The sequence below is a fragment of the Myotis myotis genome, unplaced genomic scaffold, assembly GCF_014108235.1.
Source record: "Myotis myotis isolate mMyoMyo1 unplaced genomic scaffold, mMyoMyo1.p scaffold_m19_p_10, whole genome shotgun sequence".
Classification (NCBI taxonomy): Eukaryota; Metazoa; Chordata; class Mammalia; order Chiroptera; family Vespertilionidae; genus Myotis; species Myotis myotis.
The window spans coordinates 48619776-48632704 of NW_023416314.1; the positions used below are offsets into that span (position 1 = coordinate 48619776).

General features: G+C 49.5%; 1 protein-coding gene across 14 annotated transcripts in view; it reads left to right on the forward strand.

Moving 5' to 3' along the window:
* MICAL2 (microtubule associated monooxygenase, calponin and LIM domain containing 2) overlaps positions 1-12929 on the forward strand; it is a 207327-nt gene that overhangs the window by 29771 nt on the left and 164627 nt on the right. The gene's annotated exons all lie outside the window — the stretch shown is intronic.

Here is a 12929-nt window from a genome sequence, read left to right on the forward strand (position 1 = left end):
TTCTGCCTCCTCTCTTTGCCTTGGCTCCGGTCCACCTGCTCCTGGAATAGATCCCCGCTTCTGGGACTCACTGTTCCCTCTGAGAAGCTTCCCTCACTCCCCAGGGCAAAATCAGCGCCTCTTCCTCCTCTACATTCCCATAGTGCTTTGTTCAGACCTCAGGCACATCACTGGCTGAGGTAAGGTTTGTTCACTTGTCCGTCTCACCCACCAGCTGTGAGAGCCTTGAGGGCAAACACCTGTCCTGCAGCCTTCCTGTCTGAGCTGGGCAGCCCCATCCCAGTGGTACAGTACTGGGCACGAGGCTGGGCACAGCTGTTAGTTGGCTCAAGGAGTTCAAAACCTGAGATTTCTTCAGGGCTTATGGCTAACAAAGTTCTACCTCGGTGTCTCATGAGAGCCTTGCCCCCTGGGAAGGGTAGTCCCATCATTCTCATTTATTTTATAGACATGGAGACTGAGGTGTGCGCAGTCAGCTAACTTGCCCCAGGCGGTAGCCTAATATGGACCAGGACCCAATCTCCTGTGGTCCAGGCTAGGGCAGTTTCTGTAATGCCAAATTTTATAATTAGAGAGCACTCAAGAGATAATTTAGAGCAAACCCCTCATTACTGGATAGGGAAACTGAGGCCTGGCCTGAAGATACTTTCTCAAGATTACATAACCAACCAGGGCCACATGGCGACTTGGAAGGCAGGCTCTGGACTTCTAGTCCAGCCTTCTCTCCACTTCTCCCTACCTCCCTCTGTATACAGCCACCAGAGACCATCTGGGGACTATCATTCTGCATTGACAGGAGGGTGAAGAACTTAATGAGTGCCCTGAGTTAGAGGGAATGTAGAGGAAGGAGAGGAGGGGCCGAGGGGAAATCCTCAGGGCCCCACTCAAGAGGCTAGCCCGGTGGGTGCTGAGGATCCATGGGGGTGAGGAGTCCCTGGTGAGAATCCTGATCAGCAGAATGAGAGGGGTTGACTGGACCAATGGGAAAGCTGTTCTAGTAATTCTGATTCTTAGTATCTGAGCAAAGAGGTCCTGTTCAGGGACCTGAGCATCCCTCCTGTCTCCTGGAGAAACACAGAATGTCGAGTATGTCCACAGAGAAGGGTGGGGCAACAGACAGTGAATCCTGTCATGGTCTGAAATGTGGATGGGGAGGGAAGTGCGTAAGTTTCTGGCTGGCTTATCCCTGTGTGCCTAAGTGAATTTTTGTTTTGTTGTTTCTGATTGACTGCACTTCCAGTTGGTCTTCCATTCCCCCCCCGCCCCAACCCCTTGAATCTTGGGGCTCTCCTGGTCATTTGCTCAGTCCAGGTATGCTACTGGACCAGGTAGGTGCTGGCTACCCTTTCCATGTTTATTCTGCCCCTTCTTGGGCATACAGACCGAGGGGCTGGGACTGACTGCAGGTTCCATCCCCACAGGCAGGTTGAAACATACAATTTGCCCAAATTACAGAGAATGTGATGTTTCCCTAATAGGTACCTTGGGTTATTTTCCTAAACATGATCAGGTTGTAAACATCTAAACTTCTAGGGCAGGGAAAGTGTGTGGTGTTATGTCATCATTGTTTATACCTTAGGTTTACATTGCAGTTTACATTTATTAAAATTATTTCAACTCATAATAAGGCAGGTAGATTTACTCCCATTTCACAGGTGAGAAATTTGACTTAGGCTGTAACCTGCCCCGAATAAGGGCTGAGATGGGACACTGTCCAGGCCTCCTGTTTATGAACTCAGTGCTCTTTCTACTCTACTATGCTCCAACCATAGCTACGTACATAGAGGAGCTCAGTAAATATTTGTTGAATGAGTGAACTTTGGCTTTTCTTTCTTTCCTCTTTTTTTTTTTTTTTTGCCACACTTAACCATAAATGGATCCTCTTTGGCAGTAAGGGAACACTACTCTGTGAAGTATTTGAATTTCTTGCCACGATAAGGAACTGGTGAGTTCTCTTCTCACCCAGCCTCACCTCCCAGAACTGGGTCATGCACACTAAATAATTAATGCCTTGAATCTTTTACTTAGAGCTTTCTGCTCCTGATGCTGAGATGATCCTCCAACAGGGATCTTTGAAAGGCAGATCCTATTGCTTGTTGTCATAAACCTTCAGATGACCCATCCAACTGCCCACAATGGATACTCTTGGCCTAATCAGGTCAGACATCCAGTGGGTTCATTTGATCCCCTCCTGCCTGTCTTCCCCACCAGCCTCCTCCAGCTGGAGGAAGAGGATCCTGTGGGTTATCTCAGATATTTAGGGTTTTGTAGGGACAGGAAGACCTATCTCTCCCTTCTCACTGACCTCTGAACTCCCCAAGATTTTTTGGCGAGGGCTGGAGAAAGAACAAGTGGACCATGCCACGTTGGGAAGGAACGCATGGGGTAGGGGAGGCCGTTATCAAAATATCAGCTGGGCCTGCTCTTTCCCTAAGTGAGGCTTGGGTCATGTTGCGCAGAATCTGCAGGGAATCCAACCTAAATAGATTCTTGAGGTCAACGGAGTGGAGTGGAAAAAAAGAGTCGGCTGAAACCAGAGAGCCATGTTCTAGTGTTGGTTGTTCACAGTTTAGCAGCATGACCTTGGGCCAGTCACTGAATTTTACCTGCCCTCAGATTTCTTATTAAGGAAATAAGGGGGGCATTGAGGGTTGTGGCATTTCAAAGGAGCCTCTTAGACTTCTGTGGTTGTCTGAGCTCACTCTGTCTGTCCTCTTGGTTAGCGCAGTCTCCTCCTCCCCATCTCCTCCTCCCTGTCTCCTCCTCCCTGTCTCCTCCTCCTCACGTGGCCAGAGCTTGCTTCCATAAGCACTTTTCTCCTGGTCTTTGTAGCTTTGCCACTTCTGCCCCACCCCTCAGATCAGCCAGTGTGCAGATAAGAACTGCCTTTGCTGCCCTGGTCTGCGCCCAGCAGCATGGGGGAAGGTCTAATGTTTGGATAGATTTGGATAGTGTTGGGGGCCTATGGTGTATGGATTAGAATAGTAGGGGAGTGGGAAAAATCACTGGGTGGGAAGAAGCCAGCCAGGTGATTAGGGGTTGTTGGTATTGATGTGTGAATGTCCAAACCTGTAGAGAATTATCATAAAAATTTATTTGAGCCAAACAGAGGATACGCCTGGAAGCAAGATCTAAACAGATTGAGATAAATGCTTCCAGGAAATGACAGATTGCAGCTTCTTTTATGCATTTGGAATCATGGAGGGAACAGAAGCCATATTACACAAAGGTGGGAGAAAGCAAGGCGGGTGGGGGAGGGGGTGGGATTACAGGAGGGTTAAGAAAGATGATGCGCTCTCTTGCGGGTGGTTATGCTTTAGAAGGAGGGGTCTGAGAAGGGGCATTTCAAAGGTGTGTTGACTTGGATGCACAGAAACAGTGGACAGGGCTTGCTGAAGGCAGAGAGAAGCCTTTTACTAAAGAAGTTATAGGCCCTATTAGGATTTATAATCAGGTCACCCCTGTGAGGTTAATTTCTGTAGAACCTTTTTTTTTTTTTTTTGTCCACATTGGTGTATCTATCCAAGCTCTTGATGCCCCAAGGTCCCTGGACTCCGAGTCGCTTGACCAGAGGGTACTAGTTAAGTTCTTCAGAATATGGTCCCAAGTTTATCCTCTTCTTCCCTGGCCAGGCTTTGTGCTCAAGGATGACCAGACACTGGAGCAATGAAGGCCACAGTGTTGGTAGAGGCTGCTCAGTGAGAGCTAAAAGGTATCTCACAACTAACACAGAAAGGGAAGGAGTTGGGGAAGGTAGATCCGTCTCCAAGACTTATGCTTAAAGCTGGAAGGAACTCATCTAATCTAACTCTCCTATTTTATGGGTGAGGAAACTGAGGCCCACAGATGTGACTTAACCAAACCATAAAGCAGGCTGGTGGTGGCCCTGAGGTGGTAATCAACCTCCCGATTCCCAACCAGGCGAGCTGTAAACATCCCATGAAGTGGCGACAAGTTGCCTCCCCACGTGGGTTCAGCCACCACACTTTCCACTCCTCTCTTTGACCCTGAGCTTGATTGTCCTAGGTGTGAGCAGGGCCCCGACTGCTCCCACCTCGTTGTTCACTGCGGCCTAATAAAACTTGGGTGGAGCATCACAGAGAGGTCAGCCTTCTCATGGGCAGGCTGTTTGGCTTGTGCTTATGACTTAACACTGTTGAGTCAGCAGTATTCTGTTTTATGTCCTGTCTTGTGGTGAAAGATTAATTCAAGACAGAAAGGTGAGGGCTGTGAAGGCCCAGCCTCGGAAGTAGTGGCCTCTTGTGGGTTTGCCATTAAGATAAAAATCTCCTTTGTTGCTAAGCAAGCCTCGTGCTGAGACTCTCATGCGGAGGGCCTGCATTGTGTGCCGCCCGCACTGTCCCTTGCTCTGAGAGAGGGCTCTCGGGTTAGAGGCCGGCCATCCCTTCTCTGTGAACCAGACAGAAGTCACACACTTTTTCCAATAGGACTCCATTTGGCTCAGCATTTCCCACTGAACTCAAGGGAAGGTATCGTGAGCTCTTTCCAAAGGGGAAGCACTAGGTTTACATATTTTACCTTGTTTGTTCGTCACAGGAGCCCTCTGAGAGTTGGGCATGGCTACTTATTGTAAAGAAGAGAAAACTGAGGCAGATACAGGTTAAAAAACTTGTCCGTGTCCCACAAGATACAGGGTGTCTGACTCTAAAGAAGCGGTTCTCAACCTGTGGGTCGCGACCCCTTTGGCAGTCGAACAACCCTTTCACAGGGGTCGCCTGAGACCATCCTGCATATCAGATATTTACATTACGATTCATAACAGTAGCAACATTACACTTATGAAGTAGCAACGGAAATAATTTTATGGTTGGGTCACAACATGAGGAACTGTATTTGAAGGGCCAGAAGGTTGAGAACCACTGCTCTAAAGCCTTTTCTCGTTGCACAGAGAAGGGAGGGCTGGGGCGAGTGGGCCAGGCATTGATTGAGTCGGGAACCAATGGACTTTCAGGTGCCAGGCCCTGGGCTTGGTTGTGGGCTTCAAAGGTGAACAAGATCTAGTCCCCATAGAGAGACACACCAAGTGTTCGGGAAGCACTGAGAAGAGTGTGTCACAAGGGAACATGGCACTGAGCAGGTGCTTGGGTATTGAAGGATGAATAGGAGGTTGCTAAGCCAAGAAGGAGACAGAGGGTCTTCCGTGCGGAAGGTATGGTGGTAGGAAGAGGCTGGATTCGGTATTTGGGAGTCAGGAGGAGTTATGTGCATGCTTTCCTCTCAGCGAGGGTAGAAGGAGTGGAACGTTCAGTTGAGAGACAAGCTGGGGTAGGAGGAGGAGGTAGGAACCTGACAGTCAGAGTCCTTCTAAAATGCTGATCACATGCCAGACCTTGAAAGAAACATCAGTTGAGACCAGCACAGGTTCTCCAGGTAGAATTCTCCAGGCACCTAACGTCCCTTTCCTGGGAGAAATGTGGGTGGGGCTCATTTTCAGACGGTTTGTGCTCCTCTTGCATGCCTCCCGTACCAGTGGGAGTGTTTATTGATGAGGCTAAGGCATCGGAGTGGGACAGACCATGCTGCCAGGTCATGGTTAAAATGTCTCGGATTCCTCTTGCCAAATAAGCGGATAGCAGACACCCTTGTGAGTTCATGCGCAGACTGTCTCTCCAGGGAGGGGCTTGCGTTCCAGACAGGGTCAGCTATAATTCTGTGGGAGTTGGGCGTGTGGGGTGAGAAGGCTACTTAAAAATAAAGACCAATGAAAAGATATAACTGTTTTTAAGGATAATATTTACAAGGCAAAAGTATCCGGGAAGTGAATTATGTGCCATAAGGGTGAGCCAGAATCTTTAAAAAGATCAACTCTTTAGAGTGGGAGGAGTAATAATGGTGATGAGAGGAGCCCTCCAAAAACTCTTCTCTCCCTCTCTCTCTCTCTCTCTCTCTCTCTCTCTCTCTTTCTCTCCTAAAATATATTTTATTGATACTTTATTTAGAGAGAGAGAGAGGAAGGGAGAGATAGAAACATCAATGATGAGAGAGAAACATCATCAATTGGCTGTCTCCAACAGGGGATCGAGCCCACAACCCGGGCATATGCCGGGCATCGAACCAGAGACCTCTTGGTTCCTGGCTCAATGCTCAACCACTGAACTACACCATCTGGGCTCTCTCTCTCTCTCTCTCTCTCTCTCTCTCTCTCTCTCTCTCTCTCTCTCTCTCTCTCTATTCTTGAATGAACTCCTTGCTGAGGTCTGTCCCAGGGAATCAGTTTTGGAAACTGCACTCTGAGTTGGGCCTGTCCTTCATGGGAAGGAGGGGACAAAGAGCTGGACAGTGACTTAGAGCCAGAGCCTTCTAGGTCTTGCATCACAGTCCATCTCTTCCAGTCCCTGGGGTTCATTCCTTTTCGAGGAAAGAGAAAATCCTTCTGGGACAGCTGCTGCTTATTGTAGTGAGTGCATTTTTTTCAGAATGTAAGCCCAAGCTCCAGGAGGGGAGAGAGACAGCATCTTCATTTGCCAGCACAATGTTTTGCAGAGGGATGGATAGTGGAGACGTCTCCCTAACTTTACAGGGAATTCACCAGCTCGCTCACACCTTGGGTGGCCATCTACCCTGTGGCTACTTTTTTTGGAGGTTTGGGTCAGTGACGGGGTTTTGAGTCCCTGAATGGGGCAACGGCCAAGTCAGTGACCCGGTGTGCAGTGCTTGTCCAAGCATCTCTAAGCTCATGGAGCATGGCCTTTGAGTGAGGCCTGAAGAGCAGGGCATGCTTCTCCTCAGACCTCTGCTGCCTCCCACACAGGTCCACCGGCCCTCAGTGCCAGCCTCGCAGCCACTACCCACAGGCGAATGTCCAGGACGGCCCAGCCCCAGGCTCGCACGCCTAGTCCTGGAATGTGAAGTGCAACCTGTCAAGCCAGCAATCTCTCCAGAACTGAGTTCAGCAGAGGGGAATATTTTGGGGACTGGTTCTCCGGTGTCTTATCAGCAAGGCCTTTCTGTATTTACTGTCTGGAATCTTAATTGGCTTCATAGAGCTTTTGGGAAAACAGTTCCAGGAGACCTTAGTTCCTCTAGGCAATAAGGAAGTGGCTCAAACGGCCGTCTCTCTCTTCTGCTCAGCCCTCTGCACTGCCTCCAGATAGCAACATACCTGACTCAGGCAGAGATTCCCCAGGGCGGGTCCTGGTGAAGTGAAGGCAGCTTTCTCAGACCCACCTCACCTGGCGGTCTCTGGCCTGCTCATTCCCAAGTCGGAGCTGAGAACCGTTGAGCTGTGTTCACTGAGCACATTGCCTGACACATGGAGATCAGAATCTGGGGGACGAGTAAGTGAGCAAACAAATAGCCAGCAAGGCCATCCTCCTATTTCCTAGCAGAAGCAAAACGAAGCGAACAGGTGCCACGCTGAGCTGCCACGCCTGCTGTCCAGGATCCACATGCACCCCAGGAAAGACTGTGGGGCCCTTGGTGCAGAGGGAGTTGCAGATCTCCCATCTCCTAGGTGGGGGCCCGAAGGGAGGGCCAGGTGATCTTTGATGCACATCCAGAAAGTCTCCTCCTCAAGACTGAGTCTTGTTTTGGGAGCTTAAAAGAAACACACACACACACACACACACACACACACACACACACACACACAGTAACATCAGCAAACCGCTGGGAATTTGGCCCCAGTGAAAGCAGGGTGGAGTCCATTCTGCCGGCTATCCTGCCTTGCCCTGCTCACCCCCTCTTGGCTGAATGTCCCACCCTTGGCCATGTCTCTTGGGAACCTCCTGGTGGGTGTTCTTGCTTTGCCGTGCTGCTTCTCTGCAGAATAGGAGATTTTACATTGAGGTCAGAGGTCCTGGCTTCCTAAGTAGGCTGACACTTGGATAGGCTTTGAACATGAGGCTTTTCTCACACAAGCAGGACTCACCTGCCCATGCAGGTGCACATACCCGCTCATAAAGGCTGGATGCAGTTTACAGGCCCTTGTGTAGAGGCTGGGGTAAGGTGCGAGGCCGGCTGGACTGCTGGCTGGGTGGGTGGACGGCTTAATGGGAGGAATGGATAAGCATCTCCCCTTCTGCCAGTGGCAACCCCCACGCAGAGGCCCATGGACTGTGGAGATTCAGGGGTATTATTTCCATTGCTAATAACATTAATGACACTATAAACAGCAAAGCCTGTATAATTTCATATCAGGAAATTAATCCTGAAATTAAAGGTCTATAATTCAAAGGATACATTTGTAAGTCTCCTAAGTGAACTCTAGAGGTGGTGCAATATATGCTGTTCCATTCCTCCTGAAACAGATTTTTACCAGTAAACAGTCATTCATTCAACCAACCAATACTAACTACCTCCTAGGAGCACACACTACACCAGCACTGAACTTATAAAGGTAAAAATCAGTAGACAACTTGTTAATGGGTGAATTGGCCAAAATAGGGACGTAGTACAAGAAGTTGAATTATTTGTATCTTAAATATTGATTGAGCTCCAACTGCTCCCCCAGAACTGAGCTGAGTATTCAGGAAATAGGAAAGACAAGATACCGGACTTTTCCTTAAGTTTACATATTAGTTGTCCAGATAAGACTGATGCATAAAAAATGAGTTGGGGTCAAGGCTAATGAAGTGCTAAATAGTCTGATCCACGTCCTGTTTGACCCCCCTGTTATAACTCTGCCTCCCTACCAGATGGTAATTTCTCGGAAGCTGCGGAGACAGAGTTTGTACACCTAGTACCTACCTGCTGTGCTGTGCAGCATCCTGGGTCCAATATAGGTCCTCAGTAAAAGCAGTGGATGGAATTGAATGTGGTTAGTAACTTCCAAACCTGGCTGGGCCACAGAATTCCCTGGGGAGTTAAAACAAAAACATTTTCCTCTTGGTCCTCAGGCTGCAGAAATTTGGTTTGGGAGTGGGCCCAGGAAGTTGTCATTTTGGACACTTCCCGGTGCATCTGCTGTAGACCCAGATTTGGTGACCTCTGTCATAGATTCCAGGAGGTAGATGAATGTATGGAGAGAAAAGGTCAGGAGGGATGGGGAAGGTTTGTGCCTGAGAACTCCAGCTCATTCCTTAAGATCCAGCTCAGGTGCCACTTCTTCTATGAGCTGCTCTCCAGGCTGTAAGTCACCCCACCTCCCATCTCTGTGCCCACACGTCTTGGTACCCTACTGCAGTTCTTACCAAAAATTGTTAGTTTGAATTTGATTCCTTGAATAGACTGTGATGCTCATATGGGAGCCAGCACATTGTAGGTCTTCAATTTACTATGGGGCCTAGTTTTGCTTGAGAGGATGGGTAAAATTTGAGTGGGGAGGAAGGGGGAAGGCAGAGACTGGATGTGGAGCACTGAATGGCAGCCCCAGGGGATCCCGAATACCTTGGAGAATTGAACCTATCAAGGAAATAGGGGCTGCATGGGAGGTACCGATGAGCCCAATAAGGGAGTCCAGACTTCTGCTGTGGGATGGAGGGAGCCCTAAGGCTTTGTGAGCAGGGTGGAGGCGGTGCCTAAGACATGGGAAGTGGAGACTAGTTAGAAGGCTCCTGCGGCAATTCTTTTCTTTTCTTTTTTAAAATAATTGTCTTTATTTATGTTTTTCATTCTCACCCAAGGATATGCTTTTAATTATTTCATTGATGTGTGTGTGTGTGAGAGAGAGAGAGAGAGAGAGAGAGATGTGAACATTGAACCTGCAACCCTTTGGTGCATGGGATGACTCTCCAACCAACTGAGCACCACCAGCCAGGGCTCCTGCAGCAATTCTGGTGCTGGTTAGAGACAAAGGGCAGTCACAGTTCAAGCCACCACAAAGCCTGAATTTCATGCTGGTCTTGGTTAGATTTTACACACAAACACAGTCATGAGCATCCACCGTTGCCAGAGAGGCACAGGTGCCAGGCCCTGGGACATGCATCCTCTAGCATCAGAAAGCTCACTGGTAAGTCAGGCAGACCCACAAAGTTGATCAATGCAATACTATGTATGAAGCCATCTTAGTAGCTCCACAGAGTACAGTGTGGGAAAAGGGGGTGAGGGGAGGCCAAGGTGGGGCTTCAAAGAACAGTGCAGCCAAGAATACTGCCTAGCCAGGTGTCATTGTACTTCATCCTCACATAGCCCAACAGGGTCAGAACTATTATTATCCCTATTTTATGGGTGAGGAAACTGAGGTTCAAAGAGGTTAGGTAACTCGTCCAGGCTCACATACCTAGTAAGTGGTGGGTCAGGTTTGCAGCCAGTCTGTCTGACTCCAGAGGCCACGCCAGGACCCCTGACACTCCGAGCCTTTGATGTTTCAGCTCTAAGGTCAACTAGGATTTCACCAAGTGAACAGAGTCTGGCTGGGCATTCTAGACAGAGGGCACAGGGAGGGAGGCATGAAGGAGTTGGGTTTATCAGGGAACTGTGGCTGGCTCGGTAAGTCTAGAGTGGGAGGCGTCGGCGCAGTGGGGAGACGGCAGAGGGCAGGTGGGAAAGCAGGGGAGGGGGGGATCATGGTGTGTCTTGTTTGCTTTACTGAGATGTTTGGACTCCACCCTGGAGATTGTCAGGGAGCTGTTGAAGGATTTGAAACGGGAATGGAACCTGACCAAGTGTGCATTTTTTATATGAAGATCTCTCTGGCAGCAGCTCAAGGAGTAGGCTGGTGGATTGGAGGGAGGTGACCTGGAAGCAGGAAAGGCATGTATGAGATTTTGAGAGTTCCAGGTGAGAGCAAGAAGGAGGTAAGGGATGGGGCTACTGAGGAGGCAGCTCTGGTGACTGGCTGGCTCTGTGAGATGAGGGAAAGGGGCCAGAGAAAGTGACTCCACGGGTTTGGCTCAAGAATCAGGATGCAGATGGTGCTGTTCCCTGAGGTGGGGGTGTGGTTGAATTTGTGCACATTTTTAAGGAACAGGGCGGGGGGCGGGGAGAAGGTAAATGGACTGTGTGTGAGTTCTACAGGAGAGTCAAGGATATATGTCACTGGCAGTTGACATAAGGGCCTGGAATGCAGCAGGGAAATATATGTCAAGGGATAGCTTGGGGGTCATCCGGACATAGATGCTGGTTGAACTACAGGTGTGTTTAGGTCCTTGAGAGAGAGAGGAGGGTGAAGATCAGAACCTTGGGACACAGCAACAGTTCAGGGGCAGGTGGAGAGAGACAAGTTTGCAAAAGCTGACAATAGGCAGAGACCAGAGCAAGATAAAGTCCTATAAGTGATGACTGGATTTAGCAACAGAGGGGGTTGGTGGTGACCTTGGGCACGATGCCTGGGGTGGGCTATGTGTGTGAGTGGAAATGAGATTGTGGTGGATTGAAGGGTCAGTGGAGGTGAGAAAATGAACGTTGGCAGACTAGACTCCTCTGTTGGGAAGCCAGGCTGTGAAGAGAAGGCGGGAGAGCGCCGTTTTCTTTTCTCCAGGCAAAGTGAATGTGGCTCTGACTGTGGTTGAATTTGTGCACATTTTTGAGAATGATTTCACTTGGTAAATTCACAAATCAGAAAGAAACTACACCTTTATCAGGCAATGAACCCCCCCCCCCTCTTTTTTTGTTGATTTTAGAGCGAGAGGAAAGGAGAGAGAGGGGAGTGTCAAATCAGGGATCAAATCACAACCTAGGTATGTGCCCTGCCCAGGAATCGAACCCTCAACCTTTTGTGTCACCAACCAACCGTGTCACCCGGCCAGGACCCCCATTTCTTAAATTTGAGAAATGTGGTCACTTGGCACAATTCTTCAAAATGGGGGTGCTTTTGGAAGACAGAGTCCATGAGACAGCTGGGCTGTGAGTTCCCAGGTCCACTGCTCTGCAGCCCTGCCAGCTCCTGGGTGTGGTGCTGTGTGCAGAGCGAGCAGGTGGCGGCGTTGAGAAATCCTTTTCCAATTCACTTTGCCATGACTTCTATACCTCCTCCCCAGCATCCCTCTCTACCCTCCTGACTAATTACTAGAGTTCAAGTCCCTGAGGCCTAATTTCAGCAAGTTGGGAGCTGTAGCGTCATCCTGATACAAAGGTTCACCTGGGGAGTGCCTTTAAGTGTGTGCTGCGCAAAGACTTGGTGGAAATACCAGTAAGCTCTTAGCCGCCTCGTGTCAGCATAAGGTAGCCCAAGGAGAGAATGAGCCACCCCCGCCATCCATGTGAAAATGCACCAATTTCTGCCGTGGCTGAGCTGGTGCTGTCTCGGGGCAGTGGGACTTGTCCCCAGAGCACTTAGTGACACATCTGTGAGCCTGACCTGAGAGGCGCCTCTATTTAATCCTCACAGGACTCGCTGTTGTTTATGACTTGCTCAGGGAGTGCTCAGTGACTCAGAAGTCCACGTTCCTTCCATCACAGCACACAGGCTTCCAGGGACTCAGCGGAGGACGCAGGGAATTATTGAAACCCAGGAAGTGCCCTAGCCTCTTTGTCCTATTCTCCTGTCTTATACCATTTTCAGATAGGGAAGGGATGTGCTTTCCCAGCCTGGGGTTTTTGTGTGTGTGTGTGAGAGGTGCTTAAGGTCAGGAGTGGGCAAGTTTATTTCCAAGGGTCAACAACTTTTCCGGGATATCGAGGTCCTAAGCGAAGGGAAGAGAGAATAAGACAGAACTGGTGGTTTGGGATGTTAATCCCTGTGTGGTCAACCTTCTTCTTGGAGGGAGCTTTCCGACGTAGACCACATTGACATGCCCACGGTTCACCGACTGTGTCACTTAATGTGGTGCTCCCTGCCTCACAGACGCACCCTCAATTCTCAGGGACTCCACATACATTTAAGTGTATTTCTCACATATGTGACATTCAGGTGTTCCTGGTCGTAGAGGGCTTTCCTTCCACGGGTCTGGCTCCTTTCTGCTCACGGCTTTGCCATCTTCAGCTTGTGGTTTCAAGGCTGCTGTGCCCTGGCAGAGTGGGAGGGGCAGAGAGGAGACCAGGGGAGGGTCTCATGGTTTGGCCCTAGAAGTGTTATAAGGTCGTTTCCG